The 8,854-nt window shown below is 34.5% G+C and overlaps 1 long non-coding RNA gene across 1 annotated transcript; it reads left to right on the plus strand.

Moving 5' to 3' along the window:
* The first annotated feature begins 1,969 nt into the window (after positions 1-1,969).
* Positions 1,970-6,939, plus strand: LOC125272527. The gene is made up of 5 exons (XR_007185868.1): positions 1,970-2,419; positions 2,855-2,912; positions 3,280-3,356; positions 4,428-4,471; positions 6,745-6,939. It is a non-coding gene; the product is annotated as an uncharacterized LOC125272527 (long non-coding RNA).
* Positions 6,940-8,854: the final 1,915 nt, after the last annotated feature.

Raw genomic sequence — 8,854 nt, forward strand, 5'->3', positions numbered from 1 at the left:
ATATCACTAAAAATATCATGATATCACAGATCATGTCAGTTATTATCACTCCATCTGCCATTTTTCGCTATTGTTCTTGCTTGCTTACCTAAGTCGATTCGGCTGTGCAGCTCCAGACGTTACTGCCCGAGTGCCCGCCCTTGTCTAATGCCTTTCATAATGTTGGGAACATGGGCTGGCATATGCAAATATTGCGGGCGTACACCCCGACTGTTACGTAACAGTCGGTGTTATGTTGAGATTCGCCTGTTCTTCGGAGGTCTTTTAAACAAATGAGATTTATATAAGAAGGAGGAAAAAATGAGTTTGAGACTCACTGTATGTCATTTCCATGTACTGAACTCTTGTTATTTAACTATGCCAAGATAAATTAAATTTTTCATTTGAGGGCACCTTTAAAGTAAGAAATATTCCTCTGGGCAGCAACATCTCATATTTAGACAGGAGGCTGAGACTAAAATTCTACAATAACCCCTGGTACAGCGGCATGAAATGGCTGTTAGATGTTTAATAAGCATGAACTTGTCAATCAAAAAAATTTGTGTTTACAGTTTTTCTGTTGTTTTGGCACATTTCTCATATCATCCTTAAAATTTGCAAAACTGTATTTTCATTTCTCGAAATAATTCATACAAACAGCACAACATATTGGATTACCTGCAAAAGCCTGGAACTTGCTCAGAATCCTTAGTTCATCTCTCAAAAGCAAGTATTTATGTCAATGAACATGTCAGTGCTGTCAGAAAGATAAGTCCTTGTGTCATTGTTCTCGAACAAGATAGTCAAAATGCTTAGCCATGTTGTCAATATAACAGTGATGAATATTTCAGATGCAGCCTAAACTATGGCTATGGTTTTTATGACAGTGAACAAATTACTGTAAAATGTCCTTGTGATAAATAAAAGACAAGACTATATTTACATACACTATATATATGTATTAATGTGTATGTGTGTGATATAGTATGTATCTGTATAAAGTTCATTTAGCCTACTATACTGTAAGTGTAAAGCAAGTGTAATATGCTATAAGTGTAAAAATGCTAATGTAATATTAAGATTATAGCATGCATACCATATTAGAGTGCAGTGCACATTGCTGAAATACTGTTATGTCTACGAAATGCTTGAATGATTGAGGAAAAGGTTTTTCCCCACAATAGTGGGGCCTCATAGTGGGCCTCATTTCACTAGAAACGTGCCTATGCCCATTTCCTTATCGACCTCTTCCTCTGTTTTGCCTTCCTACACTGTTAGACTTTGCTGTAATTTTACAGTTACTTACCGCAAAAAATCCCAGTAAAATACCATATAGGTTATTTACGGTTAACTACTGTAATATGCAATGCATTATGGGTATTTTTTATTATATTTACAGTAACTTACTGTATATGTGAATTTACAGTGAATTTACAGTGTTTACTCAAAAGCAGTAGTGCTACTGTAAATTAATTTTTTTGAGATCCTCCAATCAGAATGCTAGCAGCTGATCATGTGACCAGCTTGGAGCTTTCAGAAAAATAATTCAAACAAGATGGCTGCTTCTCAGTGGCAGGGGAGTGAAGAAAATGAGCGTAAACTTATATAGTTTTTACGCTGGTAAGTTGTCATGTGTCAGCCCAAACTGGAAATTTACCCCATTTCATGCTTAAAATACCAACATATGTCCAATTTATTGTACGCAGGTTATAATTTAGCCTTCGAATGTTTTCAGTTAAATACTAAAAAGACGCAATTTATTCTAACGTCCGTAGTGGCATAGGCCGTAGAACGTGTGGTGTGTGAAAATTGTTTTTAATGTGATCAAACCGGGTTCGATTCGCCAAACTCGCTCTTACCCCTTTTCCCATCACAAATCAGAAAGGCATTTATATTTAATAAAAATTAAGAAAATATTTGAAAAGTTTAAATAAAGTGCCTAACAAGTGTTTAACAAGAAAGTATTAGTTGCTGCCAACCATATACTGTATACCCAGCCGGCACATGACCGACCTTCAACGTTGAAATGTGGTTGAAGCAACATCAGTTGATGTTTCAACAGTGATAAATTATTAAATGTAAAATGGTTGAAATAGGTTTAGAAAATCACCTATAAATCAATGCTGAAATAAGCTCGTAAACTATACCTTAAAAAAACAAGTGTTTAACCATATATAATAATAATAATAATAATAATAATAATGTATAAAATGTGCCCTATTATGCCTATTTTCCACTTCTGTGTCAGTTTGTTGGTACGTCAATATTTCAGAAAATAGAAATTATATGCTCATTTTCATTTTTTTGCGGTCTGAAGAGATATCGCGAGATTACACGAGACTATAAAATAGCAAACACTGGAGCGGATCTGAGTTACCATGGAAACGGGGAAACGTCAAGCATCAAGACTCCGTCTCGCTGTTGTTTTCACTGATTTTAGGTAAGTTTAGTCAAAAAAATCACACAAATAATATATATAACTGTTCCTGATACCTTTCTTATTTGTAATCGACACACTTCTGTTGAATATTTACTTCAAAGAAATTATTTAGTGTCTTCGAAAAAGTCCGTTAGCATCTCAACCGTCAGAAGCGGTTGGCTAACTAACTCTATATTTTGAGCCCTTGTTTAATGAAAGTTTGGGCTTTTAATCGCATCTTTATGTGTAGATGTGATGTTATAATAGTTTTGTAAAGGTTTTGCTGGCAAATTGTTAATGGATGATAGTAAACTAATTTATTTAACCTAAAAGTTGATGTACCGTTAATCGGTGACGTCACTTACATGGAGCGCGAAAATGAACTGAAACTATTTCAAACATGTTTTCATCTCTAATGGTAAACAAATATGGATAAATAATGTTCTGCAATTTCAGGGGTGACAGAAAACCCCCTCTACAACAAAGAGGAAGCTGACAGAGGAGGAGGAAACAGGTGAACTGAGAAAGCTCATTAAATTCTTTAAAATGCATTTATTTCACAATATATCTAACCTATATCACCATGCATCTACAATTTTATTTTGCAAAATTATATATTTTAAATATATTAGTTAAGAACTTTTTGACATCCAAACTTAACTGACACTCTACATGAACAATACTGAATTCTAAATCTAAAAATATAAATTTTGTTATCTTAAGATATATATATATATATATATTCTTTTTTTTTTTTTTTTTTTTTAATATGATGCATATTATTCTTTCCACCTCTGCTCTAGCTTGGTTCCTTGTAATAAACCTGGCATTTTATACTAAATATTGTTGGCTCTGTGACAAATTGCATGTTGTGTTCGTAGATCCTTCCATGCTGATGGCCTCCTGCACCCCAGAGCTGAGCGACCTCCTGTCAAAGGCCACGAAACAGATGACTATAGTAAGCAAAACCTCAAACATTCAGTACACTACTGTTGAAAAGTTGTGGGTCTGTAAGATTTTTACATGTTTTTAAAAAAAGAAGTCTCACATTTTAAAATCATTAACCCCAGGTTGTTTCAGTGAGATTGTCCTTGAAAGGCCTTTAGGCTAAATAATCAGCTAAATGAGGTAACATAGGTGACAAGTATAATGTTATAATGCTTGTAGTTGTAATCATTTATTTAAAGGGATAGTTCTCCCAAAAATGAAAATTTGATGTTTATCTGCTTACCCCCAAGGTATCCAAGATGTAGTTGACTTTGTTTCTTCAGTAGAACACAAATGATGATTTTTAACTCCAACCGTCACCGTCTGTCAGCGGTATAATGCGTGTCAATGGTAACACAATCTATAAGAGTCGAAAAACACGCACAGACAAATCCAAATTAAACCCTGCGGCTCGTGACGACACATTGATGTCCTAAGACACGAAACGATCGGTTTCTGCGAGAAACCGAACACTATTTATATAATTTTTTACCTCTAAAACACCACTATGTCCAACTGCGTTCAGCACTCACTTAGTGAGGTCTGACTGCGCTCTGACAATGGAAGTAATGTGTAGCACTCATTGAAGTATAAGCGCGAGACATCACTGCCGTTGTCAGAGCGCGATCAGACCTCACTAACCGAGTGCTGAACGCAGTTGGACATAGTGGTGTATTAGAGGTAAAAAAAGATATAAATACTGTTCGGTTTCTCACACAAACCGATTTTTTCGTGTCTTAGGACATCATTGTGTCGTCACGAGCCGCAGGGTTTAATTTGGATTTGTCTGTGCGTGTTTTTTTTACTCTTACAGATTGTGTTACCATTCACAAGCTTTATACCGCTGACAGACGGCAACAGTTAAAAATCATCATTTGTGTTCTACTGAAGAAACAAAGTCACCTACATCTTGGATGCCCTGAGGGTAAGCAGATAAACATCAAATTTTCATTTTTGGGTGAACTATCCCTTTAACTATTATGATAACAGGATATCATGGTCATTAATCTATTTTGTTGTATTTCTCTCTGTCTGTTTGTAGTTATGTTTGCTAGTGAGACAGACGCCATACTGTTCCACTCAAAGGTATTTATTTATTTATTTGTACACATGTATGTATTTTTTTATTTTTTACTTTTTATTTATAAATGCTGACTGTGGTTCAGGGGGTCGACAGCTTTAAGCATGTAAGTTATTTTCGACAGAAATTTGGCCAGCTTACTCACTGCTCATACTCTATGCCTCTAATATGTTTGAATTATATCACCAATGCAATATCAGGGGGTAAAGATATCATTAGAGTTCTTAAAATTATGTGTACTCTTGTTACCAGATGCGATGTAATCTCTAGCGTTTGGTGCTGAGATTCTTCAGGACAAGTACTTTTACATTGCTGAAATAATACTCAATTACAAGTAAGAGTACTGGTGTCAAAAAGTACTTGAGTAAAAGTACAAATTACTCTTCTCAAAAACTACTCAAATTACTAATTACTTTTTAGCCGGCGATATCTTTGGAACACAAATTAAGATAATTTTGATGAAATCTGAGGGTTTCTGAACCACTCATAGGCAGCAACGTAATTGCACTTTCAGAAAGGTACTAAAGACATCGTTCAACATTAAATATAAACATTAATCGTTTTTTGGTGCGCCAAAAACAAAACAAAATAACGACTTATATAGTGATGGCCGATTTCACAACACTGCTTCAGGAAGCATCAGAGCATTATGAATCTGTGTGTCGAATCTGCAGTTCAGAGCGCCAAAGTCACGTGATTTCAGCCGTTTGGTGGGTTTGAACCGCGATCCGATTCATGATTTGATACACTGACAAAATGTTAATAAAAAGTTTAAAATTACTATTTGTATTACAAAATGAAAAAAAAAAAAAATATATATATATATATATATATATTAGCTTTATATTTATATGTAAAAATTATATGTATTTATATTAATGTAAGATTAAAAGACATTCATTTTAAATGTATTGTGTAGATTTTTAATGGGGCAACAAGCTATAGATACGACAGAACAAAATAGGCTATTAATAATCTTTCAGTGTGCAAAACCAGGATAATATGAAACGCTTCAAAACAGCAGCAAAAAAACTGCTAATGCACATCCCGGGTGCAGAATGATGTGCTTGAAGCAATATGGAATCGCAGTGCGCAGTTGCGCTGCACATTGAAAAGTTCACGGCACAAAGAGAATCCCTGTTTATATCTACATCTAAGTTAACAGTTTATTAATCATATGTTTCTTCTCCCTTTTAAATTCCAGTTAGCGTGCGTGTAACGCGAATTCATAGTCCTTGTGTTGTGCGATCTAACAGACACCCTGTAGCCAGTATGATGATCATTCAGAAACAGCAATAAACTCTAGCAAGATAAAGTCATTTTATGCAAATCCACAGTCCTTTAACTACATATCAAGTATTATAATGGGAATATATTATATTGGAGAGTTTTACCGTGCGTGCTGCTGACTGCCGTTACCGAACACGACGTGCTGTGAGAATGATTGACAGCTGCAGCGGAGGGAAGACGAGTTTCCGTGAACTTAAATTTAACGATGCACATATTCTTCTATCCCTCACATGAAGCTATGAAATGGCTTCAGATGAGTTTGAATATAGTGCACGAAAACTTAATTGGTGCTAGTCTATTTCTTTTGCTCTATGACTCCCACTTTTGCCATATGAAAGAGCGCAATTATCAGGCGGTTATTTTAATATCGCGACAAGCCTAATTTCCGTTTCATTTTGAGATTGTGGCGGGACAAATTAGAATGTGGCGGGCCGCCACAGTCTAGTTAATGTATGGGAAACACTGATATCGCACACCCTACAGCACTGGCCCGATTGGGCAAGTGACCTTTCAGTCTACTGTCCCGTGCGTTGTTAAAACTGGCCCCGGGCCATTGGGCAGTCCTTAATGTCGAGCCCTGAATAATCATATGACTAAAACTAAATGTGATATCTTTGCTCATACATGATTTTTGATTTTGATTTTGAGGAGCACATTTTTTATGAAACCTAAGAGGTTTCTTTCCATCCATCCCAAATCCATTCCTCTGAAACTTAAAAGATAAAAAAAAAATGTCTAAAAAGGCGTCTTAAAACTAATCAACTGAGTGGTCTAATCAACTCGATTTATTATTTTTATGATGCCTTTATTACATTTGTTGTTGTTTTTTTTTTATTTTAGAGGAATGGATTTTAAAGCTATACTATTCAAACAGTACACTACTGGGAATAACTGCTGTTGCACAAGTTGTTACCTCATCTGTTCATGAACATATTTAGATTAAATAAACTCATGACCATTTCTCACACATTTTCTTGTTTTGTTTCAGATCCGCCATCAGTTGTTTACCAGTATGGAGACCAGCTAAGACCAACTGGGAGGTTTTGTTCATGCTTTTTATTGTGCATTGTCATGATTTCTGCTTTGATTTGTTATGAATCTAGGTCTCTTTTTTTATGTTGCATCATGATAAATAAAATGGATGTAATTTATTGTGACAGTGAATAAAAAATATATTGATATACATGGACTCAAGTCACTTATTTGGAATTTATTAAATTCTGTAGCATACATGTAAAATAAAACTAAAATAAATTACAGTAAAATTACTGTAATATTATTATACTGTAAAAATAAGTTGCGGTAAGGGCATCATACTGTAAAATTAAATTGCGGTAAGGGTATCTTACTGTAAAATGAAATTCCGGTAAGGGCATCATACTGTAAAATTAAATTGCGGTAAAGGCATCATACTGTAAAACACATTTACAGTTAAGCTACTGTAAAGGGGCAGTTACAGTAACTTACTGGCAATAGTGCTGCCAGTAAGTTACCGCAAAAATACAATAAAAAGTCTAACAGTGTACCCTTCTACCACACATCCTTACTCCTCTTCTTCTTCCCAGCTGTTGACCCTGTACTTCCATTATCAGAAATTGTAACTCTTGTGTTGTGCTCTGTCTATATATGCTTTCCAGTTGAAGATTCATGACATGCATCTTTTAGCTGCTTTAGAGAACTGGTTGTGTCATTGGTTGATCTAATGCTTTACATTTCCCTGATTACATTAATGAAATTAAGGATTCACCTGCAAAATTCATCAATTCAGGACACATTTACAAAAGTCTAATAGAAATGTATATATAATATACTTGACATTATGATAACTAGGTCAACCATTTTGCATTTAATGACTTGTGCGATGAACTAATGACTAGATGTTTTGAGGGGTAAGATCATTCAACAGAGAACCATATAAAACATTTTGAGCTATAGTACATGACATTAGCAATTGATAATGTAGGAAATAGCAGACAATTGTAGTTAATCAATTGCTTGAATGTACTAAAGCATTTGCAATTTGTTCAGAAGAATGAGAAACTGCTTTTATGATGTGCAAAGTGACTAGATGATGTGGTTGAACAAGTAGTTTTGAGAATTTCAGTTCTGATCGGAGAAATGTGCCAGAGCAACTGAGAAAAACTGTAAAAATGTGAATCAGATTAATTTTATAGTGGGGCAGTTGATTAATAAATGTAATTGCAATATCAGTGTTTGTTCTGAAAATCCCCTAATTAAGACATTACAGATGAATACAACTGAAAATATAAATTTACAACTGAAAATATTGTTTGTTTTTCCCCATATCATTTATTGACATACACCACCATTGAAAATCATTCATCAGGGACGGTAAGATTTGATGACTTGTACAGGTGAATCCTGAATTTCACTAATGTAGTCAGGGGAATGTAAAGAAATAGATCAACCAATGACCCAACCAGTTCTCTAAAACAGCTCAGAGATGCATGTCATGAATCTTCAGTTGGAAAGCATAGACAGAGCATAACAAAGCGTTACAATTTCTTACAATGGAAGAGCAACAAGGAAACAAACAGGGTCAACAGCCAGGAAGATAAAGAGGAGTAAGGATGTGTTATGGAAGAGTAGGGAGGCAAAGCAGAGGAAGAGGTAGATAAGACAAAGGATGTAGGCATGTTTCTGATGAAATAAGGAGCACTATACAAGGCTCAACGCTAAGGATTTTTTCTACTTGCCCTGCCAAAATTTTCACTTGCCCCACAACAAAAAAAATGAATAAAGTAAAAGAAAAGAAAATGGGCCTATAAAATAAGTCTAGTTATTGTTTTTATAAAGTTTTATTGTTTTTGATACATGCAACCTTAATAAATATGGTTATGACACCAAAAGCTACTAGATTAACTCACTTAAATTTTAAATATTGTTAGACAAATAAACGGTAAGTAATAAAATAGAAACAAATAAATACAACAGAACAAACATATAAATGAAATAAATGGTGCTTTTCAAGTTTTTCATGTAGGTTTAAACAGAAGATTTTCAGGTACAGAAATTATCTAATGTATAGCTGACTATATAACTATAGATTAAACTTTATTAAAGTATATCAGTCAAGA

The sequence above is a fragment of the Megalobrama amblycephala genome, linkage group LG7 (assembly GCF_018812025.1).
Source record: "Megalobrama amblycephala isolate DHTTF-2021 linkage group LG7, ASM1881202v1, whole genome shotgun sequence".
NCBI lineage: Eukaryota > Metazoa > Chordata > Actinopteri > Cypriniformes > Xenocyprididae > Megalobrama > Megalobrama amblycephala.